The following is a 27,082-nucleotide window of genomic DNA, read 5'->3' on the forward strand; positions in this document are numbered from 1 at the left end:
GTTATAGTGCGCTGATCAAAGTCCATAAATTCCTCCATCTATCCTCATTCAGGGAAACCATATGGCATTACTAGGAGAGTCACATGTAAGGCTGGTTTGTTATATACATGATTAAATACCCATGCTGGAAAGGAACACTGGGGAGAGCAAAAGCATTTAAAAGAAGAGACTAAAAGCATGAACTCTAAGAGACACGTGGATATATATTCTACTCCCGTAAGATCTAAAGTAGTAGGTCTATACAGAAAACATACTGCAGTATGATCATTAAAAGAAAAGAGGAGGGATTCCTGAAAACAACAGGTAGTACTTCTCAGCAGCTGTCTACATAGAGCCATTTAGGTCTTCATCAAAAATTCTAGAAGGCAGATATGGTTATTCTGAAATTTATTGTATCAGACAGTCTTATGATCTTGTGCTCTGTTTGGTAGCAAGGAAAATACCATTTAGTAAAAAACAAGGAGGTAGCATTTTTTTCCCCTATCAGATTGGTGAATATGAGAAAGTTTGATAATTCCCAGAATCTGTGTAGATACAAGGAAATAGATACTATTGGAGTAAGTAAGATTTTGGAAATACTATTTAACCATATTCATCAAATTTTTTAATTTGCATAAACAATGGCCCCACAATTACATGGTTAGGTACAAGATACAAAAATGTATACACACCTATGAGTATCTATTGTAGCAATTTTTATTCTAGCAAAACATGGAAGACGTCTGAATATCTGATAGTAGAGGAACGACTAAATGAATTAGAATAATCCATTCAATAGAAGAACATGCCGCCAGTAGGAAGGAATAAGGTAAATCTACCTATTTCTGTGTCCAAAACTTTTTAACTCATAAAATAGGAGTCTACTTGTGAAAAGAGAGAAAGAAAGAAAGAAAAGAAGAAAAGGAAAGAAAAATTTTAAAGCATAAGGCACATCGATAAATGCTTGTTTATAACAAATAATAGAAATAACATAGAAAACTTTTTTAATTTCCATAAGAAATTTTTAGTAAAATGCCCCCAAGAAGTGGGAATTTGAAGAGAAAATGATTTTTACTTTTCATTTTATACCCTTCTGTTTGATTATTTTTCTTTTAAATAAGCATATAAATTTTAAAAGCTAACTTGTAAAACATCATCCATAGCCCAAAGTTTCTCTTTTTCCTAAGAAACCTTTATTGAAGTACAATTTATATACAATAACATTCACTGACTTTAGGCGAACAATTCAATGAGTTATGACGAATTGTATACAGTCACGTAACCACCATAATAATGATGATATAGAATATCTCCATCACCCCTAAAATTTGCTCCTATCACTCTGCTACCAATCCCACAACCCTATCCCTGGGTCCCAGAAACCACTGATTTGCTTTCTTTCACTAGTTTTGTTTTTTCTAGAATTTCACATACTGTAATCATATAAATTTTGCTTCTGACTTTTTTCAATTAGCATAATACTTTTAAGATTCATCAATATTGTTATATGTATCAGTAGCTTAATCCTTGTTACTGCTGAGTAATATTCCATTGTGTGGATATACCATCGTTAACCCACTCACCAACTAATAGCCATTTGGGTTCATTCCAACTGTCAGCTATTATAAATAAAGCTGCTGCTTTGAGTATTCAAATATAATTTTTCTATAGACATATGTTTTCATTTTTCCTCGGTAAGTACCTAGGAGTGGAATTATTGTGAAACATCTTAAGTTTCACTGATTTTTCTGTATATTCTTTCATTTATTTCAGTTCTAATCTTTATTATTTCCTTCCTGTGCTTACTTTGTGTTTCATTTTCTCTTATTTTCCTAGTTTCTTAAGGTAGAAACTTAAATCATGGATTTGAGAACTTTCTGTGTATCTAACAGAAATTAATGCTTTAAATTTTTATCTAAACACTGCTTTCACTGCACATATTTTGATAATTGTGTTTTCATTTTTATTCAGTTCAAAATAATTTCTAATTTTCTTTGTAATTTCTTTCTTTGGCCCATTTTTTAAAATGGATTTGTTTCATTTTCAACTATTTGAAGATTCCTCAAATAGATATCTACCTGTTATTGATTTCTCATTTAAAATCATTGTGATTAGAGAACATACTGTGTATAATTTCAAATGTTTTAATTTTATTGAGATTTGGTTTATGGCTCAGAATATGATCTACCTTGGTGAATATTCCATGTGCACATGAAAGGAATATTTTTTTTTAACATCTTTTTTGGGGTATATTTGCTTTACAATGGTGTGTTAGTTTCTGCTTTATAACAAAGTGAATCAGTTATACATATACATATGTTCCCATATCTCTTCCCTCTTGCGTCTCCCTCCCTCCCACCCTCCCTATCCCACCCCTCCAGGTGGTCACAAAGCACTGAGTTGATCTCCCTGTGCTATGCGGCTGCTTCCCACTAGCTATCTACCTTATGTTTGTTAGTGTATATATGTCCATGCCTCTCTCTCGCTTTGTCACAGCTTACCCTTCAAAAGGAATATTTATTCTGCTGTTGTTGAGTGAATGGTTCTATAAATGTCAGCTAGGTCAATTTGGCTGATAGTGTTGGTCAGTTTCCTTTTCCTCAATGAGTTTTCTGTCTACTTATTCCATCAACAAAGAGGACTGTTAAAATCTCCAGCTATATTTGTAGGTTTATCTAGCTCTCTTTTCATTTCTATCAGATTCATTTCATATATTTTGAAGCTCTTTTGTTATGTACATTAACATTTAGGTTTGTTAGGTCCTCATAATGAATTTACCACTTATCATTATAAAATGTCCCTCTTTATCCCGGGTATATTCCTTATTCTGAAATTTACTTCAATATTAATATGGCAACTCCAAATTCCTTTTGATGAGTGTTTGCATAGAATATCTTCTTACATTCTTTGACTTTTATGCTATCTATCTTTACATTCAAAGTGGGTTTCTTATAAAGGATAAATAGTGAGTCTTACTTTTTTTTAATGTGACAATCTTTGACTTTTAATTGGAGTATTTAGACATACCCTGTACAATATGGTAGCCACTGACCACATGTGGATATTGAGCACTTGAAATATGGCTATCATAAAATGAGATATGCTTCAAGTGTAAAATACAACAAGTTTTTGAAGACTTAGTCTTACATGAAATCAAAATAGAAAATATCTCAATATTTATCTAATTACATATTGAAATATTTTATATATTTTGGGTTAAATGAAGTAAATTATTAAAACTATTTTCATACATTTTATTCATCACATGAGTATTAGAAAAATTTTAATTATGTATGTGGCTCACACTGTGTTTCTATTTTAAAAATCTAGTTTGGACAATTTACACTTAATATCATTGTCAATGTGGTTGGGTTTAAATCTACTATACTAATTATTTTAAGACTTCAGAGTTTTAGAGAAGTTTTAGGTTAACAGAAAAATTGAGGGGAAGTTGCAGAGATTTCCTATATATCCCCTACTTCCATACATGCATGCATAGCCTCCTCCATTATCACCATCACTCATCAAAGTAGAGTAGTACATTTGTTACAATTGATAAGCCTATATTGATAAATCATAATCACTCAAAGCACTTAATTTACTTAGGGTTCACTCTTGGTGTCATAAGAGTGGGTTTGGACAAAAATGTGTTTGGACATTCTATGGGTTTGGACAAATATATAATGACACATATCCATCATTATGGTATCATACAGAGTATTTTTACTGTCCCAAGAATCCTTTGTGCTCTTGCTATTCATTCCTCCTCACTCTTACCCCTGGCAACTACTGAACTTTTTACTGCCTCTATAAGTTTTGTCTTTTCCAGACTCTCGTAGTTGGAATAATACAGTATATAGTCTTTTCAGATTGGCTTCTTTCACTTAGCAATATGCATTTAACGTTCCTCCATGTCTTTTCATGGCTTGATAGCTCATTTCTTTTTAGAGCTGAATAGTATTCTATGGTCTGGATGCACCACAGTTTATTTATCCACTCACCTACTGAAGGACATCTTGGTTGTTTCCAAGTGTTGGCAATTATAAATAAAGCTGCTGTGAATAACATGTGCAGGGTTTTGTGTGGACATATGTTTTCAGCTTCTCTGGGTAAATGCCAAGGAGTAATTTCTGGATTGTGTGGTAAGAGATTTGACTGTTGTCACTTGTTTGATCACAAGGAAGGAAAGGGAGGGTAGATATTGGTAGATAAAGTGATTGATTATTACTTTAAATATTTTTCTGCCATCCCCTTTTAGGGAGTCCAATAACATGTACGTTAAATGGTTTGATATTGTCTCACATTATGTCCCACACGTGACTAATGCTTTGTTCACTTTTTCTTAGTCATTTTTCTTTCTGTGTTTCAATTTGGATAGAATCTATTGTTATGTCTTTGAGTTCACCACTAGCCTTTTCTTTTGCAGTGTCTAATGTGGTGTTAATTACTTCCATTGTACTTTTTATTTCAGACTTGTATTTTTCAACTCTAGAAGATTCACTTTTGTCTTTTCTATATCTTCTGTTTCCTCTGATCATTGTGTTCATGTTGTCCTTTATCTTTCTCAATATATAAGAATATATTTATAACTGCTGTTTTACCACCTTTATCTGCTAAGTCTACCTTCTGGGTCATTTTTGAGTTTGTTTTTACTTTAGTGATGATCTTATGGGTTATATTTTCCTGTTTCTTTTTTCTTTTTTAATAGGTCTTTATTGGAGTATAATTGCTTCACAATACTGTGTTAGTTTCTGTTGCACAACAAAGTGAATCAGCCATATGCATACACATGTCCCCATATCCCCTCCTTCTTGAGCCTCCCTCCCACCCTCCCTATCACACCCCTCTAGGCCATTGCAAAGCACCGAGCTGATCTCCCTGTGCTATGCTGCTGCTTCCCACCAGCCAACTATTTTACATCCGGTAGTGTATATATGTTGATGCTACTCTCACTTTGCCCCAGCTTCCCCTGCCCACCCCATGTCCTCAAGTCCATTCTCTATTTCTACCTCTTTATTCCTGCCCTGCAACTACGTTCATCAGCGCTATTTTTTTTTCCTGTTTCTTTGAATGTCTGATAATCTTTTTGTTTGTATGACAGACTTAGCAAATATTATATTTTTAGCTGCTGGATTTTTTGTATTCTTTTAATATTATGAAGCTTTTCTGGGACACAGTTTTGTTGCTTGAAATCAGTTTGATTCTGTCAAGGTTTGCTTTTAAAATGTGTTAGGGTACGTCCAGAGCAGCTTTTAGTCTACAGCTAACTTGGTCCTTTTTAAGGATTCTACCTAATGCCCCATGTATTAGAATATCTCTCTACTCTGGCTGGTGGAAACCTGAACTATTTCCAATCTGTCTAAGCTCCAGAGATTATTCTACCTACTCCTTTGCAAAGGCTCTTTTCCCAGCCTGAAGAGTTTCTTCATAGGCGTGTTCATAAAAGTATTCAGTCAAAGGCTTGAAGGAACCCCTCTGTACATCTCTCTAAATTCTTTTTCACTTGGTAGTTCCCTTTTTCTGGCATTTTTCTCTGCAAATTCTAGCCATGTTGGCCTCCCGAACTGCAAATTCTGTCTTTTTAATTTAGAAAATTATCTAAGATCTCTTTGGATTCCCTTCTCTGGGTTGCAGCCTGGAATCTCTCCCAAGCAGTAAACTGTGGAAATCATAGAGTTCTCTTCATTGTTCCCTTTCTCTCAGTGATCACTCTCCGCAGCTGCCTTTGACCATGTCTAAAAACCACTGCTTCATATATTTTCTCTGGTTTTCTAGTTGTTTAAGGTGGAATGTATATTCAGCCCTTTATTATGGCCTACACAAGGATTTATAATTTGTAAATAATAGGAATACAAAATACAGATAACACCAAAACTATCTGAATAAGCTTTACTTTTTATGAGACCTCAAAATCTTAGATTGCCTTCTGGTCATATTTCTAAGAATCAGTTATCATATATTATAGTTCTGCAGAATGGTATTGAATATACATAACATGCTGGGAGAGAATATTACATCTTTTCTCCACCCCCTCTCTCACTATCATCCTGGGTGAAGCCAATATCTAGAGACAATTGCTGCAACTCTCTATTTTCACAACACTTTAAAGTGTTGATTATTTTCTCAGTGCCTGTCAGATCCATCTTCTGAGCTTCTCTGCTTCTTTCTGTCTCTTGTTTAGACTTAACCAACAGGAGGCCCTGGCAGGAGATCTAAGAGTAGAAGGAGACAGTGATCCCATCCTCACACATCCTTTTCTAACCAAAGTTTTGCCAATAGCTGCATTCATCTAGTTATGGCCAGAGCTCCTAGGCACAGTACCTCTCGCATGGCTACAACACCAGCCAGGGTTCAATAACACCACTCCCTCTCCTTGGTTTTTTAAGCCTAGGGATGAAAATGGCATGGCTTTCTGTCTGTACTCATTCCTGAATGTATCACCATCCCTTGTTGGGTTTTTTTGTTTCTTTGTTTTACCTGCTCACACCTCTGTAAACAGTCTTTTTATTAAACTCTCTCTGGTTAATCCTTACATGGGTTATTCGTTTCCTGCTGGGGCTTCCGCACCCTCAGGCCACACTGTTAATGCTTCCCCTTTGAAATCACAAACTCAATATCCCAATCTTTGACCACAACTTCCTATCCTTTCAGTTCTCTATTTCCTGCGCCTGATCCCTCCCTCTCCTGCTTCCCCATCTTTCAGCCTTTTTCTGGATTTATTTTCTTCCCGATCCAGCCTAGATTCAATAGTTCTTCATTTCACTCTTATGTTCCCCTTTTATAATAGTTGTCTCCATTTCAAGAGTTCTAACTCCTCAGCTTGGTGTTCAAGTTTTTTAAATACTCTGGGTCTTTACCTACAAAATGAAGAGTTGGATAACATAATCTCTAAGTAGGATAATCATTGCCCCCAAGCAGGTTGCTTTCAAGGATGAAAAGGGGAACTATTCATTATTGCACCAGGACACAGGACAGTCCCAGTGAAACTGGGCATGTGACCATCTATCTCTATAGCCTCTTCCAGCTCTAGAATATATGATTATAGTACACACATTAAAACCAGAAAATAGATCTCTGTTTTTTCTGGAGTCATGAGGTTGCAGCTTACTATATGTTCTGCTTAGTGAATACAACAAAACATTTGGAAAAAATAAAGATAAGAATAAGAAATCAAAGGCACAGAGGTAAGGGTTGTGAAGTGTGAAGACAGTGCAAGAAGATCCACAAACACATGTTTCCTTCCAAATCTCAGGCTTATCAGATAGTTGCCCTCAAGGAAAGGCCCTGCTTTTTCTAATAAACAGGTGGAAGTGAGCCCACAGAATATTCTACCCATTTGGGTATAAATCTAATGCCCTCTTGCCTACTTGTCTCTTCTCTTCCATTTTCAGTTTTCTGTTTCAAACCACACAGAAGCTGATGGTCTGCCCTGTGTGCTGCCTACTATCCCACAACAAAAAGGCTCTTCCAACTGAATAGCTGTGGTCGCCATGGTAGCTGGGGGTCATAAACTCCTGAGCTGTGGGTCTTGGCACAATTCCATGCATTATCTGCATCCTGGTGCAAATCAGTCCCTTTATCTAATTAGTAGGCTTACAAATAGCCACCTGCCTCAGAGCTTAACCATTAAAGACGCAATATTGCTGAATAGCTTGAGACAAGGGGTGAGGATAACAGAAAACTGAAAGCTGATCTTAGCGAGGTCCTTCTCTCCTGGCTACAGACACCTGCAAGCCCTGGCCCACCCACATAGCAGAAGTTCAAAAAGAGGCCGAGAACAAATCGCTTCTGTCTTCTTTTCACTGCTCACCTTGAGTGTCTCTTGATCCACTAGCCTCCCAGAAACTGGGCCTGCTGACTTCTGCCTGTAGGACATGCTTGATCATTCCTGCTCAGGGGCCCAGCTCTTCCCTTCCTCAGAGCTTCCTACCCGAAGCAGCCAACCCTGTCTCTATTTCTAGAATTTGACCAACTGCCCTGGCCTGCTGTAGTCCACATCCTGGTCTGGATACTTCAGAACTATCTCCTGATTCACCTGAAAGACTCTATCCTTTCTAACTTGCTTACATGCTAAAACTTCCTTGTGCTAATGAAACATACTCCAGATACATATTATCCGGATGTTTGTCAAGTTCATCTTTTTTTCTTCCAGTAAAAACAAAATTATTTTTATTCAACATTTACTATGTAGAAGCAAATATCTTCCTACATTCATTCTATTAATAATAATAAATCTAGACTGTTAAAAAGTTGAAACCAATGCATTCTGAAGGTATATAATGCAGTGAATCTGACTGTTGCATCCTGGGCTGAATTTCAGAAATGATACCAAGTGCTTGGGATGGATGGTGCTAAAGAGATGGCAGCGGACTCCAGCTACGACTTTACGGTTGATGCTGTGGTGCCACATTTGTGTGTTTCTATCTATTACAAAAGCAAAAGAGGATTCTAATCAGCATATCCACCATGAGCTTCTGGAATTAAAACAGACTGAAAACTCACCCAATAGTCTCTTTTATTCTGGGGAATATTTATTCCAGATGTGCAGAGCAAGTACATGCCTCACTATAATTTTATTGTCATGTAATGATTTCAAAATTTCCTGCTTTTTATTATTGTGTTATGTGTTTATGAGAATATATATCCAATAGAAACCTATTAAGCTAGGAAATGATTATCTTTACTATGCTGGTAATGGTCGGTCAAATATGAAAACTATGGCAAAGAACTTAAAGTAGAAAATCTTTACTAAGTCTTTTCATTTATTCTTTTGTTGGTGCAAGCTATGATTTCTTTTGTTTTAGTATCAGATTAGTCACTCCAGTTTGAAATGATACCAAGCAACAAGGTTTCTCATACTTCCTGAGACATGCTATTCCAGAGGCTAGCAGATCTGACTGATACAGCCTTCTTGATATTCAGATACAGTCTCTTTCCTTGAAGTTTCCATTGTTCCTACTTATTAATTTATATTTCTAAATAAAAAATATCTTTAGGGTCTCTGAAAAGAAGTAAGTGTTTTGAATCTGTGCAAGCAAAAATGAAGCCAGGCCAACATTCTCTCCCTGCCCACTGTGAACCCCCCGCCCCCAGGCAATTCCAGGAACAACCAGATTAAATATTTATGCCCCAACCAAAGCCTAAAGGCCATTATTTAGGTTTCTTCTGAGAAAGGAGAAACTACAAACTTAAAAACAATAGCTATCTTTGTAAAAATTTTTCACTTTTCTTCTCCAACCCTCTTAAGTAAGAGTTGCCAAGCAATCACCACTGTATTCAACACAGATTAAAATATTCCTCTGTGCAGTTATCTTTTTGGCCACTTCTAATCATTCTTACCTGGTGTTCAACAGTAATCTTATTAAACAACAGCATTCAGTACTTACGGAGGTGTTGTCTTCCTGGTACATAAATGCCTGCTCAATGTCTGATTTCTCTCCAGACTTTAAACTCCATGAGGGCAGGGACAGTTCATTCCTTAATCACAATTCCAACCCTGTGAAAAGATGTTTATAACAAGAGGTGTGCCATGATGCTTTTATTGTTTAGGAACTGTGGAGAAGAGTAAGTTAAAATTCTATGCCTTTTGAGAATTACAAAGAGCATTAATAGTCTTAGTAACTTCTTAATAATATAAACCAATTTACCATCAATTGATGAGCAAAAGCAGTGTCTGGGTTTCAAGAAAAAAAAAAATGGAAAAGGTATGTTTGCTGAACCTATGACTCCAAAAATTAAAGAAAAAAAATTCCCAAACAACCATTGTGTTGAAAGGATACCCCATTTGACACCTGTTGAGTTACTCAGAGGGAGCTCTGTAAACCTAAATTGCATCTTTCAGAAACACCTGAGATAATCTGTAATTTCTCACATGGTCTTTGAGATCTAACTTTTGACTTAAAGATAAACTTCCCAACTTGACAAATTTATAATTATAATTAATAAATATAAAATCTTTTTTTTCTCCAGACTGTCTTGTCCTCCTCTACGAATCCCACAGAGGACAAAGTAGAGAGGGCGGGAATGCAAAGGAGGTCTGTGGTTTGGAACTGGCCCAAGTCAAACTGAATTTTTCTGAATATACATTGAACTGTCAGCAAAGAACACCACGACCCAGAACTTGAACAAAGGGAAAACCCCACAGCCCTCTGAAGTCACTAGTTCCATGAGGTGTTTTCCAGGGATTATTCACGTGTTTAAAATGTGTCCATCCAACCGCCAACAAAACCTCCTCATGAACATACCACTGGAATGATTTCCCTTTCTCTATTCCAGGTGAAATGTGCATTCCTCTGAGCAACTCACCTTTGAGAGCACTTGCTGGACCTATAGATTCTCATATCCACTCTGAGACTTGCGGTATAGGGTCCTGCCCTCATCTTAAAAGGTCTCAGGAAACTGATATCTGAGATCCGGGACTGCAGGACGGTCAGAACCTGAAGGTAAGCAAAGGACCTCAATTCTTCCCGAAGCATCACCTGACAGAGACAGCCTAGCTAACATTGTAGGGTTCCTGACAGAGGTGTACGGAGAGCGGAGAAGGGAAGATGGAGACAAAGACAGCTAGCTTACTGCTCAAGACTGGCCCATCTCCCCTCATTCTGGGATGACTAATTGAGAAAACAAAAGGTAAGTGAGAATCATCTTCCCTCATGTGTTTATTAAGCTCTTAAAGAGGAATTCTCTGCTGACTATGTTGATTCATTTCTTTATACCTTAGGGATATAAACTTAAGATGGCATTAGTGGCACAGAAAATAAAGAATAGACCGAAGCATAGAGTTAAACAACTTTAATCATCAGAATTCTAGTGTCTGCTTAACTAGTTGTGTGAATATGAGCAACTTAACTTCTCTAGGAACAATTTCCCCATCTTCTAAATGAGAAAGATGAGGCCAAAATTTTCTACGATTACTTCTAGCTTTACCTAGGTAATGAATTTTTATGAATGCTGCATGTAAGCCAAGTAGAAAACATATGCAGTAAGATATAGTTGATAATAGTATTAAAAAAGGAATCAGGAAGGATGTGTGTCAGTGAGAATTTGCTGCTCTTTTCCAGTCATCTTGGAGAAAGTTATGAAAAATATAGAATGTTTTAGTGTGTAAGAATGTCTGCCGAACTAAAGGGTACAAGATTTCTAGACGTGAGTTGTAGCCAAGGAGATAAAACTTAAGGATGCAGTAGAAGTATTAAGGAAATTTTTCCTAGAAAGGAGCAAATATAAATAGCAGGGGTGGGGGAAATAGACGATAGTAAACTCATAAGAATCAGAGAGCTAAAGAGCTTTGAAATAGGATGTGAGGACTCAGGCATATTTGAGAAGATATGTCATGGTCAAAATGAAGGACAGAAAAGATGACTCAAGCCCATCATAATGGATTTATAGAGAAGGCTGATGGTGGTGGCCATGAACCCAATGAGGCTGAGGAGGGTAGTAATAACAGCTACCATTTATTGAGCACTTACTAAGTATTAGAACGCTTTGCTAGGAAATGTATAAATACCTTGTCTAATTTCTAGAACTCTCTCTAAAGGATATTGTGATATTCATCCCATAGATAAACGAAGACTCAGGAAACGTGACTTCTCCAAGGGCTAACCCAGGTCTCTCTGTGCTATTTTCAATACACCATTACTGTTTGCCCATGAATAGGAAAGCTCCTCATCCAGGGCTTTGGGCAATCAAGAATTATTAAGAAAAAAGTTAGTCAGAGATAACCATCGATAGATCAGATGGAATTATTTCTCCTTGAGCAAAGGGACTGTGTCTTCCTTACCTACTTGTTCCCTGCACTTAGCTCAGGGTCTGGCACAGAGATGTGCCTCCCAGATGCCCCTTCAAGGAAAGACTTGCTGCCCAGCTGCTGAGAGTGGGGTCAGCCTCCAGCTGTTAGCTCCATCAAGGTTGGCCTCAGCTGTAGATAAATAATTGCCTCACCTGAAATCATGCCTTTTCCGGAAGACTGCATCCAGTAACTGAGCAAGAAGGGGAGAGTGGTGTTGGAGGATAAAGGCCTGAAGCAGATTTGAGACAACTCTAATGGGCAGTCTGACGTCAGAGCTCCCCGCTCAATGAGTTGAGATCTTGTCAGTTCTACTTTGCAATTTGACTTCTCTTGGCCCAGTTCTGCTTCTGTCCCCTTCTTTTCACAGGTGTTGATGCCTAATAAATATCTTGGACTCCAGATGCTTCCAGAGAACACAACCTGCAACACACCCATTATGTGTCTAATAAATATTTGAGAAATGAATGGATGGATAAAGTGGTATGAGTTAAGGAGCATTTTTAGAGATTCCTATCCCCTCAAAAATGTTCCCAGTAGCTGGTGACTGAGATTCTACAATCAGAGGTTTATTCCTTTTTCTTAGTGCTTCTGCTCTTATAAATACTCATGAGGTAAATAGCATGTTAAACTTATTGGACACATATATCCTAGTGTAAAGAAAGTCCTGAAAGCACATTCTGATAGGAGGAGAGAGAGAAAAAGCATGAGAGCACTGATCAAAGAGCACTAAGGACTTGTCTTCTGCAGCTCAATCATTCAGAAGTCGAGCAAAGTGAAACCAACACAGAAGAACAAGGGAAGCACGGAGGTCATTTAAAAGGGAACATCATTTCCTTATTTATGCTACCTTGGTGCTGCTTGCACGTGAATTTCCACTCTCAGATTTTTTTCAACCCTGTGGTGATAGAAAGATTCCATCATACCAGCAAAAAAAGAAACTCAAGCTTTCCAGTGGGCCTTTTTATTAATTATCACTATCATAATAACCATCATCATTATATCATCATCATTGCTATAATAAGCAAACATTATATACTCATTTTAAGTGACCATAGTGCCCTAGTCACTGAAGTCATTCTCCAGGCTTTCTTCTCCTTTGTATATCATTATTTCGAATATTTCTTTAAGACAAAATGAAAATGGCATGTCTACTTTCATATACAATGATTTGCAAACTCAACCTCTCCTTGGTCAACTGAAGGAAAATATCTTCAACAATTGAATAGCTAAATAACATTGTTACCTCAAGATACTTTCAATCTTTTCTTATAAATACCTTGATGTATAGAAGATTTTCACTTCTCCCTTAATGTCTCGCCTCTAAGTAAGGCCTTAAAATCTGAAATAGTTTTTCAAAATGCAGTGCATTTATTTCTGTTCAGAAAATGTTATAGGTTTTACCTTAGTTTGTTTCATCCAAAGCAGTTTTTTTTTTAATATATGTAAATACAAAGTAATTGGAATTGGAAGAAGGAAAAATCACTCTAAGGACTTTGTGCACCCCCATAACTGCTTTATTCTCCCTGTGGAACAGTGGCTGATGACGCTTTTGTCATGTTACTCATCCTTAAAATCCTGTCCAGCTCTCTGAATGCATCCCCTACTACAGCCACATTATCGCCCCCTGCCGTTCCCTATCCACTCAATATTCCTTTCTGCCAATGGACAGTTTTGCTCCTCCTCCTGATACCAGGTTTTGAAAGAAGAAAAAAAAATTATTTATTTCTTAACTCTGCATTCTCATTTAAAATCTCTCCCTTCTTCCCCTTGTTCTCACCCACTTACCACCTCTCCAGGTCACCTCTGACCCCTACACCTCCCCAGCCATTTCATCGTTAACTTTGCCTGAGTCAGAGGAATGATTCATGGAATCATAAAACTCAGGGTGGAAAAGAACCTTAAAGGTCAGCTAATTTAACCACCCAACTAAGTGGAAAAACCAGCTTTTATTTTCATTCTTTCTTCCCTGACTTCCCAAACTCAATTGCAAGCATCAGAACAATGTCTCTAGTTGTTATGGAACTTCCCGCTTTGGATATCCTTTTAAACAAGGTAGGTTCCCCTCTCTCTGAGATAGCTTAGGTAGAGTCCTGTCAGTGGTAGACAATGGATTACAGATGAGAAACCAACAATCCTCTGAATATAAAGTTGGTTACTCTCTCAAAAACTGTTTAAAGATGAGCATGTTTATTTCACTTGCTCCATTTATTCTATGGGCCAACTAAATATTGTCCCCAGAAAACATAGACAATTCAACAAAAGAAATATACAAATGGCCCATAAAAATATTAAAATATAATCAACCTAAGTCATGGTAAGATAAATAAATGTCAATTTAAATTACAGTGCGATTATATTTCTCATCTATCATATGGCAAAAATTTTAAACAGGCACTCTCATACATTGCTAATGGGTGTGTACAAAACCTTTATGGACAGGGATTTGCAATATCTAACAAAATTACATGTGTGTCTACCTTTTGACCCAGCAATACCACTTCTAGGAATTTACCCTGAAAATACACCTCCAAAACTATAAAAATATATCTGTACAATATGACTCAGATTATTCATTGCAGTATTGTTTATAATTGTTAAATATTGGAAACAGCCTTAAATGCCCATTTACAAGAGAGCACTTGTATAAACAATGATGCATCTACACAATGCAGTACTAGGCAACTGTAAGAAAGAACGAGTAAGATCTCTATGGAACCAATATGGAGTGCTCTCCAGGATATATTGTTAAATGAAAAAAGAGAAGCATATTTACAGTGTTATTTTTGTGTAAGAGAGAAGAGAAATTTAGAAAATACACATACAACTACTCATCTGCACATAAAGAAACACAGGACAAAACAGAAACTGATGATATTGGTGAAAATAATAAAAGGAATAGTAGGAAATTACACCACTCTTTATATAATCCTGACTTGTGGAATCATGGGAATGCTTCTTCATATACTCAAGAAAACAAGGATGGGCAGAAGCTAAAATGGAATACAAACAGAAACAAACAAATGAACCAGTTGGGAGACAGGGGAGAAAACTAACTCAGGTAACTTGTAAGTGGAATAGTTGGACTACATATCTTCAGGCTAAAAACAAAAAGTGTTAACAATTATTGAAGTGCAGTCAGCAAGGGTTTCTTTCTATCACTGACATAAAGGTATGAAACTATTTTCTGTATATTCTAGGATTAAGCACATAAGTAAATATACAGTGGTCAGTGGGAGCCCGATTCCTCACTGACAAAGTTACAAATGTGGAAAGAAGGAAGGTCTAAATGATTCCTGTGGCTTTTCCCAGCTCTGTCTACTCAGAAGACCTAGAAGCAGTGACACCTATTCTCCATTCCCAAAACAAAACAAGTCTGGGGCACGGAAAGGACAACTGAGTCTAGAAAATCTTTTTGTGGCAGAAAATAAGGATGTGCTTCAAAGAATTGTGGAGGCATACCAAAAGGACAAAGAAGCCAGATCGAAGAACTTCCCACTAGTCAAAATCTGGAAATTTGAGCATCGAAATAACACTAACAGGAAGTTATTATAACCCATTGAATGAAATAAGAATCCATGAGTCCATAGTCCTATTCATAGATACATACATATGAAGAGAAAGTTCTTCCTTACAGTACAAAACCAACTAATGAATATAGAAGAAATGATGGACTTGGAAAGTCACCGTTAACAACCATCATTGAAGTAATTGATTCAGGCAAGAATCATTAATGGGTACTAAACTAGTATGTATGAATTTGATGAGTAACAGAGTATTTACATAGCCTTAAAGTTTCTCCCATAAGATATTTATTAACTACAATGAAAAAAGCAGTAACTTTTCAGTGGAGAAATCTGGCAGACACCTCCTTAACCAAATGATTAAACATTATCAGTAATGGTGCATGTCACTACCACATGCCTCCTGGTATGATACCCTAAGAAAGACACAGCATCACTCCTGTGGAATTCCTGCTGAAAATGCCTACCCCGAATCTAACCCTGAGGAAACATCAGACAAATTCAAATTGAGGAACGTGAGGAACAAAATATAATTGGCCACACACTTTAAAATGTCAGTGTCATAAAACACAAAGCAAGACGGAAGAATTGTTCTAGGTTAAAGGAGACTAAACTGAATGCAATGTGAGATTCAGCAGGGGGGTTTGTTGTTTGTTTTGCTGCTGTTTTGCTTTTGTGTAGTTGTTTTCTATAATGGTAATTACATGGACAATTTGAAAAATCTGACCGTATATTCAATAATAGTTATGTATCAATGTTAACTTCCTGATTTTGATGATTACACTTAATTATGTAAAAGAATGTCCTTGATTTCAGGATATACACTTGAAATAATTAGGGGTAAGTGGCATCATGTCTGCAAGTTTCAGTTTTTATCTTTTTGAGGCTCTAGGTGAAAGGTATAAGAGAATCCTTTGAAATTGTCTTGCAGCTTTTCTGTAAGTATGAAATTATGTCAAAATAAAAACACATAAGAAAAAAAACTATTATCCTCTTGTGGTCGATCCCTCCATTAGTTACTGTGCATTTATCACATGCTCTCTACTTCATTTTGTGTTTCATTCTATGGGGTCCTCTACCCACACATCGTGGTAACAAAATTGAAAGTTTGGGTGGAGTGGGCAGCCTTCTGATTCTCCTGTCAGATGTAAAAAGCAGACATATTCCCATTTTTGTTTAACATGTACCAAATCCATCCTTCACACACAGTAGTAGTTTTTATAGGTACATATGCTGCTCTCATTATGTCATCTATGAAAGGTGGCTGCAAGAATATGATGTGAGACATTTGGGCCAATTCCAATCCTTTTCTATAAATCTATTCTAAAGCAGGAACTCTTAGACACCTATATAGTCAGTCTAAAGACGACTAAGGGAGACTAAAATAGGAACATTTGTACTTTTTTAAAAGTATCTATATACTTGAAGAAAAGCTTGTCTGCACTATATTTAAGTCGTTGTGCAAAATGTGTATGACTCATTCATTCATTCGCTCAGAAGGCCTTGATGGAAAAACTAGTACTCGTCAAGTTTTGTGGATAAGTTCTACAGATTTTAAAGCTAAAGGAAATATTCCTCTTCTGGAACAATATTTTCAGGAAGGAACAATGTGGTAAGTGCTGTAATTGAATTATATACTAAGTATTATGGAAACACAAAGGAGAGCATGATTAACCTCACGACAGTTGACATTAAATCACAGAACAAGAGTCAAAAAAGCAATAAAAGACACCTAAGCTACCTGCCTTTTCCAGGCCAATATCCTAAATCTTGTCTGTGGTATTCCTGACCCCTGAACATCGAAAGGGGTGAGGTATCATCCCTACACCTTGGAAATGACTCAGAGGCAGGGGCAGGGAAGAGGTGAGGCACTGAGGTGGAGAGAGTTGACCAGAGCAGAACATCTCTTAGCCTTCTACTTCCACCCATGCAGAGTGCCTCCACTTCATAGCTTTAAGGTATACACTTGCCACAAAATAATATTTCACTTGATAAAAGGATATTGGTGCTAAAAAACTTGAACTGAACATGAATTTTAGCATATGATTTCTCATATTGATAGGAGTGTGTGTGTGTGTATTTCCAGCTAGAATGTAATTCTCTCAATACCTGGCATCTAGGTACACAAAAAAGTTGTTCACAGAGGTTGTGCTAACAATAGTTGGTTTATGTAAAATGATAAATACTGCTGCATTGTTCATAAGAGTGAAACACTGATAACTACAACTTAAACATCCAGCAAATGGTCAGATAAATGCTACACTGAGCCATACTTTGAAGGGATTTTTTTATGGAGGTTGATTAATATGTGCTCATCAAGAAAATTGTTCCAAATATGTTGTCAAGTGTACATACAATTTTATTAGCATTAAAATGCTAATGAAGTATGAATCTCGATTTACAAATTCAAATATGCAAGAAAGGTAACTTTTTTTTTTTTTTTTTTTTTTTTGCGGTACGCAGGCCTCTCTCTCACTGTTGTGGCTTCTCCCGTTGTGGAGCACAGGCTCCGTACCAGTAGGCTCAGTGGCCATGGCTCATGGGCCCAGCCGCTCCGCGGCATGTGGGATCTTCCCGGACCGGGGCACGAACCCGTGTGGACTCTCAATCACTGCGCCACCAGGGAAGCCCGAAAGGTAACTTTTTTAAAACGATGGACTTATTTTCTGTTTTAACCTTATTTTTATGTGGTAATAGAAATTAATTCCTGATATTGCAGTTGTGTTCCAGGAAGGCTTATTTAGGGTCAACATATGCGTGAAGAGACATCTTGTCCTTGATTTTGTCCTCTATCAAGGATCCTAGGATCCATTCTCACCCTGTCCTGTCACCCATCTTAGGATCACTCCAGTCATTTCTACATCCTCCCCTTCCTGAGTCTGGCTCTCCCAGCTACTTCCATGCCCTTCCCTAGAGTCATTCCATTCACGCTACACTGTAGGAAATTCTGAGAGACTGTCTAAAGTCCAATGGGTCTAGACACACCACAGTGGCATTTCGTGGGGCCTTGACACCACCCCTGCCTGAGGGTCTACCAGGACAGCAGGCACAACCTCTCTACCTTCAGATTCACTAAACCTGCTTGCATCCTATCTCTCCACCACCAAGTTCACTTGAGTTGGGGAGTCAGGGCAGAGGACCTTCTTTCCCAGGAACCCATAAAAAAGGATGCCACATACGGTTGTATGGTTTGAACACTGCACAAAGGTACTTGCTTAAGTATGAGTAGGGATGAAATCTAGAAAGTCAAGACCCTTGGCATGACGCCAAGGCCACTGGAAGAAGGAAGGGCTTTTGTCTTTGTATGAAAGTGCTGTCAGCCACCTAAGCCACCGCCCTTGGGAAGGATCTGCTCAACAAGGCACTTTACTGTAATTCATTCACCAAAATGTGGCCTTTTTCTAATTTTCAGAATGAAGCTGCATAAGAAGCTAGAGGTCCTTTCTTCCTCTCTAAATCTCTCTCTTCTCCCAAGAATTGATAGCTTTTTTATCTAGTCTGGAAAGCTCTAAGGCTTCTTCTGACTTACCATATGTTCTTCCAAATCTCTTTTTATTCCCTAAGTCTTTTTCTATTCCCACAAGGGCTCAAAATGTTGCAACCCAAAAGTTGTTGACTTCCTTTTTAAACGCATTCAGTTGGGTCATCTTTTCCCTGAGGCAGTGAATGCAGAATGTGCTAATTTATGGAATGGGTGAAAGGCCAGGACCACCAGGAAATACAGGGGGAAAAAAACCCTCAGTTAATATTTCAAAATGTCATCCTACCACTGTGTGGGCATAGACCACTTCTGGAAGGCTACACTTGTCTAAACTGTTTGCAGTAATTCTCCTCAGGAGTGAAATTTGGGGATGAGATCTCTATTTTTTGCTATATAAATTTCTGCATTTGAATTGTTTTTATAAGGAGCTTGTGTGACTTTTGCAAATTTTCTTGAAATACAAACATTTTTAAAACTGGAAAAAAATGTTCCAGTGTGCTTTTAGTGATGGTATCCAGAATGATACCTTGTTTGTTCTCCCTTCTCCTGAGTGCTTTGTGCTACACCTGCCTCTCTATGGTCGAGTTAAACTATTTTTAAATTCTTGATCACTGTATAAATGATGACATTAGTGTGAGTTATGGAAATGACAGTATTAACTGATGGAAACATGATGGAAACTGATGGAAATGTGGATTAAAATGTACATAATTGGCATAATTTAATATGATTTACCTTCCAGGTGGGGCCACAAAGGGTCCCATAACTGGAATTCCAATTTCTCACTTCCTTTTGCAGATGAGGAAGGGCCAAAACTTAACAGATAACAAGAGTAAATCCAAAAGGGTGGCCCAAAGGAACAGAGCTGAGAGAGCTGGGACAAAGCTCCTGTCCATATTCCAGGCCAGTGTCTGTTCTGTCACAAAACACGCTTTCTCAGTTTGGGCTACTTCTCTTCTTTAGTGAATATAGAGAGAATGGTGAGCAGAAGTGGATTTAAGTGAATGAAGTTTAAACTTCAAGTGCCTAATTTGCATGGGCCCTTTCTAAGGTCCTGAGAGGGCCACAGCATTGTGTTCACATGCACACCTGATTTTGTAAAATGTGCAAAGTAAACTATTTTTTAACAGCAATTGGTTCAGGCCACTGTCTCTTTCCACTCCAGCATTTCCTCCTACTAGGTGACATTGGGTGGCCATGTGACTTTGGAGGACATGATTAAGGGGTGGTTGATTCAGCTGGGGATACATATAGTTTCAGTACATTGTCATATATGTATATGGTTCACAGATACTCCCATGAAAGTCATCACCAGCTATCCCCGTGCAAGTATAGAGTATAGATTCTAAGAATCTCCTTACAGCCCATTGTGTCAACTCTCCTGGCCTCCTGACACAAAGGTGCAGGGCCAGACAGTGATTCCTTCATAGCTCAGCTCTGACGGCATGTGATGGTGGAGAGATGATGTTGAAATGTATGGAACCAGAAGCTAATCCATAGAAAATTCTTTCAAATATCAAATGTGTAAAATTTTAACAGAGGATTTGGTTCTCATCAAGATCTTATCAAAACAGATGTTTTCTCTTGTCAGGAATATATTTTAAAAAGCAGTGCATACAATTATAAAAGGTCCATATTTCTCACAGTTTATGCTAATTGTGTGAGACAGAATTTATCAGAATTTCTCGATTTGAAGGGAACAAACCTTTAACTATATTAAAAATAGAAAGCAGGTCTATCACAGTTCAACAATATGATAAAAAGTTTTCCCAATTTGACAACAGTTGTAAAAATTTACATTACTAACAACGATGGTGCTAAAATTTTTAAACTAATAATTTTTAAAAATATTCAGGGGCTTCCCTGGTGGCGCAGTGGTTGAGAGTCCGCCTGCCGATGCAGGGGACACGGCTTCGTGCCCCGGTCCGGGAAGATCCCACATGCCGCGGAGCGGCCAGGCCCGTGAGCCATGGCCGCGGGGCTTGCGCGTCCGGAGCCTGTGCTCCGCAACGGGAGAGGCCACAACAGTGACAGGCCCGCGTACCGAAAAAAAAAAAAAAAAAAAAAAAATTCAATCAAGACTAAAATATCTTTCTTGTCTCTCTACAGAACATAAAATTGATATTTAGTAAAGAAGCAAAGAGTATACAGCCAAAACAGTATTTTTTAAAAAGTAGTATAGAGGTGTGGCATACAGTTAATTTAAAAATTGCTCTTTTCAGATTTTTTTTGTACTTGTGACTTTATGAACTTTCATATATTATAATTTGTGTGTGTTTTTTGTACCTAATTCTGTATTCTTTTTTTGAAAACGGCCCCTCAAATTATTATATGCTTCAGGAAGCCATCGAATCCAGATTCACCCTGACAGGGAACATAGTTTTCTTTTGATGCTTGCCTCTAGAAGTTTTGTTAATCCCTGCCTTTTCCTGATTTCCCATCCCACTTCCCCCTACTTCTTTTTTCTTTTCTTTTTTACTTATTTTTGGCTGTGTTGGGTCTTTGTTGCTGCGCACAGGCTTTCTCTAGTTGCGGTGAGTGGGGGCTACTCTTTGTTGGGGTGCGTGGGCTTCTCATTGCGGAGGCTTCTCTTGTTGCAGAGCGCGGGCTCTAGGCTCCTGGGCTTCAGTAGTTGTGGCGCGCGGGCTTCAGTAGTTGCAGCGCGCAGGCTCAGTAGTTGTGACACGGGCTTAGTTGCTCCGCGGCATGTGGAATCTTCCTGGACCAGGGATTGAACCCGTGTTCCCTGCATTGGCAAGCGGATTCCCAACCACTGTGCCACCATGCCCTACTTCTTCGATCCCTCATCCTTGAAGGTAACACACACAGAAGGCTTTCCAAGATACCTAGCCAAAATTAATGGTTCTTGTTTACAGTTTTCACAGCAGCCAATATTTGCCTCTGACATCACACTTATCAGAATCTTCCCTGGATTAATTTATACATCATATATATATTGAGGACCAGTTATATGCAGGGTTCTGTGCTGAGTCTCAGTACTTCCTTTGGTCCCAGCCTTGCCCAGGATCCTGAATTTTAGAAGGCCCTCCAGCCACACCCCTCCAAATGGGTTGGAGGTCTGTGGGCCCGGTGGGGCATGCTCATCCAGAGCCCTGGTCTCCTTTCCTAAATCACGTACCTGGGACTCCAGAATTACTTGCTTAAATCCACACTGAATCTGCTTCTGCACGGGCCTCTTACCCTGGTCCTTCCTCCAGAGAGCTGATTTGCCATTGGTATGCTCACTCCTAGGGCCAAAAAGAAGCTGTTATTGCAGTAGAGGAGAAGGTACAGAGCTTGGATATAAAGGGGGAGATCCTATGCTGCAATGGGAAAAGAAAGGAACAAGCTAGTAGTTTCATTTCTATCATGCCCCAGACCCTACAAATGTCAGTTATGGGCCTGCTAAGACTGTAGTTGGAATGTCTATGTCTTGTTTTTCATCCCAGAGGTTCCTAAACTTCCTCTGCCTCTATAATCTTTTAGTATCTTTGTAATTTTTTCATGGCATAACTAGGGCAAAAGAAATGCCTATCAGTTCCACTTATTAAATCCAAGCTACTTAATAGTAGTAATTCACATGATATCTTACAGATGTCACATTGTTTCCCTCAAAAATGTAAAGTATCCTGCAGCTACCCTATGAATTTTCCAGAGACCTGGAACACCTCAATGCACAGTTTTAGAATTGTCTATCCACTAGAGTATGAGCTTCTTTGGAAAAGATATTGAGTCTCATTCATCATCACAAATTATATTTTCCAAAAATGACCACATTCGAGTCCTACAGGCTTTTCTAGAAACTTACCACTCTCTCAAGGAGATACGAAGTCTAATTCCCTTCCCCTTGAATTTGAAGGGACTATTGACACACCTGTAATCAATGAAATGTGGCAGCAATGGCACTGCATGACTTTCAAGGCCAGGTCATAAAAGGTGTTACAGTGTCTACCTTGTTACCTTAACCTCTTGCTCTGAGCTGTCATGTAAGCAACCCAACTGCCTCGATGCCTCCATGCTGTAAGGAAGCCCAAATTATCCCACTCAGAGAGACCACAATGACAGGCCCTGAAGCTGCTTGAAGGAAAATAGAGTCCTCAGCTCCTCTAGCTCCCTCCTCTTCTAACTCCAACCACTACCTGAGTGCAACCATATAAGGCACCCAATGCTGTAACCACCCATCTAAGCCCTTCCTGAATTCCTGCACACAGAATCTATGATCATAATAAAGTGACTGCTGTTATTTTAAGCCATCAGTTTTGGAGTGATTTTTTTAGACAACAATGGTAACTGGAAACATTTTTTTTCTTATTGCCTTGACAGCATAGTATATTGAATATTTTGAAAGGTTAATAAATGTTCATCAAATTGAATGGAAAAATGGAAAATCTCAAAGTAGCAGTGATTAATCTAAAGTTACGCATGTACATGTTGAAAATATGGAAACTTAGGTTATATGTATTCTGATTTCGTAGCAAACCTAGGATACTAGGGTTTGACCTTCTTAGAGTTTTAATAAATCCCTTAAATGAGTCAATTACCTTGCCTTTTCATGGTAAGGTACATGTCCTCACAACAAAGGGCAGGAAAATAATTCTAAATACTCACTAGCAAGCTCACTATATCATGAGGTCACCGTAGGGGTCGTGTACGCTGAATTATCAATTCCAGTTAATTGAGGATTTTAATTAGTCAATTCAGATTAAGCAAGGTACTACTATAATTGGTGGATTCCAAAGGCAGCCATCTGTTCCCTTTGTGAGTATTAATATTATGTCCTATAGCGTCTATCAAGGAAAAGAATTTGTCAAGTAGAAATTCTCTTAACATTAGCAAAAGGTGAATGCTTAGGAAATAAAAGGGAAGAGCTGGGGAGAAAACAGACTAAAGACAGGAAAAAAGAAAAAGCCCAGGAAGAAAGGAAAGACTCCAATTATTTGCTATGTTAAAAGAATCAAACTGAATTTAACTTAGACATCTGTTTATGCCTGTTTTTTTTTTCCATTGGAGTGGAGGGAGGTAATTAAAATGCCATGTAGCTGCTTGCCTTGTATGCATTTCTAAGCATAATTCAAACTCTTATGAATCTGCCCTCTCAAAGAAATAGCTGATTATAGAAACAGAACAAAACCTCTTTGATCCCTCTTGTGATACAACTAGGTCATGAGAAGTAGAATTCCAGATATATTTTGTTTTAAATGATTCTTCACGAAAAATCTGACTTGGGGAGGTTTTTGAAATGAACAATGACGGAAACCAAGGCAGAATATAAAGCAAAAGACTTGGTGACATTAAAAAACACCAACTCTGCAAAGGTTACCTAAATGGACTTATTGTTGACATGACTTTCTTTTTTTTCCAACCTCCTTCATAATAGGGTTTTTTTTCTAAATGAACAATGCCTAAAAGATGCAATGATAAATTTCAGGTGCGTGTAACAGTAGACGAATTGTGCCATGCAAAACGCCATAACATCTTGGGTACCGGTGGAAGAAAACAAAGGACAATATTTATGAGTTTCTCATAAACTTCAACCTGTTTTTCTAGTGGTTTTTTAATCTAAAATACATAAATGTATCTTTGTCTTCTAGGCAGAGGAAAATTATTGTGCTTTTGGAATTAATTGTGCCTCTCTCTAAAAGCAAAAAGTTAACATATTTTGCGGAGAACCTAGTATTTTTTAACACTTACTCGTAAAATAATATAATTAAGATAAGGCTGTATATCATTTAAGGTGGTTGTTTTTTGTTTCTTGTTTCCCCTTACAAAGAACAGACAACCTCTTACAAACTAGTTTAAAAACCAAAAGAGACTCGCATAACAGTAAAGTTCAGAGTTAGGACTGGCCTCAGGTGTAGCTCAATCAAGAACATGGCTCTGTTTTCCTACAATTTTCCTGGTTTTGCCCTCCTTCATAATGTCATCTTCAGGCTTCCCTCATGATTCCAAAACAAGTCTCCCAGGAAGGTGGGTTTCATATGCTCTTACTCACATCTCCCAACCTGCTTGAGATTGAATTTTCAGTGCAATCAACTGATTGGTCTACACCAATGCAGGTCCCACTCCTGAACTGAAGGCAGTTCAATCCCACACAACTAACAGCTGCTACACAAGAGGAGGGGTGGCTCTTCGAGGAAAATCTGAGTACTGCAAGGAAGGAGGGAAAAGGTGTATAGGATACCAGAAGATAACTGATGTTCACTACAGGTAGTTCGTGCAAACCGTCACAGCAGCGCTTATGTTTTTGGGCAAGTATAACTATGGGAAAGTATAAGATTTTCATTAGAAAAAATAATCCTTCTGTTCTAAATTATGTTTTTAACAAATGCAGAAATAATGAGTTTATCAGAAACAAATCGAAGAGTCAAATTAGCAAGAATTTCAACTATGGAAAATGGTTTATGTAATTCTGATTCATCTAGCAAATATTAACTGAGTACTTACATATACCAGGTGCTGTGCTAGGTTGATACTTTTATTAGTCTATTAAGTATCATTATGATACAAATAAATAGGTAATATAATTGCTGGTAGCCTAAGATGCATTATTAAAGTTTAAATAAATAACATATATGATTTCTCTTAGGCTTTTAGAAATAGGCCCCCCCCCCCGCCAAAAAAATATATTCATGACTACCATTGTGTATCATGAGTGATACGAGGGCCCCAGATTAGGAGCAATGACCAAAATAAAACAGAACAAAAAGTGTAGACACTAATATATATGCATAACTCATATAAATCCTATACACTGTTCGTATTAACTTTAAAGCTCAATCCTCCACTAGCACGAAGATACACTCTGATGAGAGGCTTCCAAATTTCTTATTTACCATTTACTTCCCTATAGGAGTCAGACCGAGCCACCTGGACTCAATCTGAGCTCAATCTGGGGTGGTTTCTTCATCCTATGACACGGAGCCTCTCAACCCCAGACCTCAGGGTGCCACTGGGTATGCAGTACAAGAATTAACCTTAAGAATTAATATCATTAGTGTTTAGGTAGCTCATAGCACTCACAAATTTCTCTCTAACAAAGAATAGTCTGAATTTTATATATTAGTCAAAAAGCTAGCAGAAGCGTACCCAGGATGAGCCAAGCATGCAGCTGACTTCGCATTAGCAATGAATGCATGCTGAGCACTCACTTTCCACTCCCCAAATTTCCGTCCTGCACCCACACAGCCAACCTGTGTTCAGACGATCATTTTTACTAAACACTTCACCTCCCACAAAGCAATAGTGTGGATGATTTATATAATTAATGTTTGTAAGGGACTGCTAGAGCCTGGTCTGAAAGACGCCTTTGAAGAGGAAAAGATTGTTGATGCTATGATGTCCTGGATTTCTTATCCTTATCAAGACTGCTTCTATGAGGAAAAGCTACAGAAATGATAGATGGGACCATTTTTATTCAGCACAGTTACAGGTGGCAAAACACTGCTGTAGGACTTAGGCAAGAATATGTCCCTAGGTGACATCAACTGTATAAACATGTATCCTGTCAATCACTAAGAATGTAGGTACGATAATTTATAGACCAGGGGTAATGTTAATTCCATCCTGCTTACAGTGTGCTCTGTACTGGAAAAGTTCAAGGTGCTTTGCAAGCACCATAATTTAGTGAAGCATGAAATGAAAGCTACACATAGGAAAGGTGAGGTATTTTGAAAAATTAAGACATTGTCTTTATTCAGCTATTAACCAAGAAGGACTGACATTCAGTACTACAAATGCTTTCCCCCATACAGACTACTTTTGTTGTTATTTAGGGAAGGAGGGTAAAGGAAATTGATCTCCACTGAGGGTATACAATGGACTACACATTGCTAGGAGGTTTCACATTATTTATCTTGTTTGAACTTTAAAACATCTCAGTGAGGTATATTTTATAGTTGAAGAAACTAAGGCTTAGAGGAAACATTAATCTGGCTGAGATAACATAGGCTACCATGTGACAGAGCCAGGAACTTAAGCCAATTTTGCATGATTCCAAAGCCATTGCTCTTTCCATTACACGTACAGCTGTGGACTAATAAACACCATCAATCTAATAGTTTCTTTCTTTTAGGAGCTTGTCCTTACCTTTGCAAAGAACCGAAGAAGCATATATTTTTCAAATAAATTATTCTTGAAATACCCGTGAAGGCGTCTCATACCATGCAAGCCCTCATTTCTCTTTTCCATCCCTGAATTATGGACCAGAATATACAGTTTAGTATTTGATTACTTACAGGAAGCGTCTATTTTAAAATAGTACCTGATTTATACCTACCCACTGCCAATCAGACACATAAACCACCTCCAACACTT

This window comes from Monodon monoceros, unplaced genomic scaffold, assembly GCF_005190385.1.
Source record: "Monodon monoceros isolate NGI ecotype Baffin Bay Population unplaced genomic scaffold, NGI_Narwhal_1 Super_Scaffold_15, whole genome shotgun sequence".
NCBI classification, from domain to species: Eukaryota; Metazoa; Chordata; class Mammalia; order Artiodactyla; family Monodontidae; genus Monodon; species Monodon monoceros.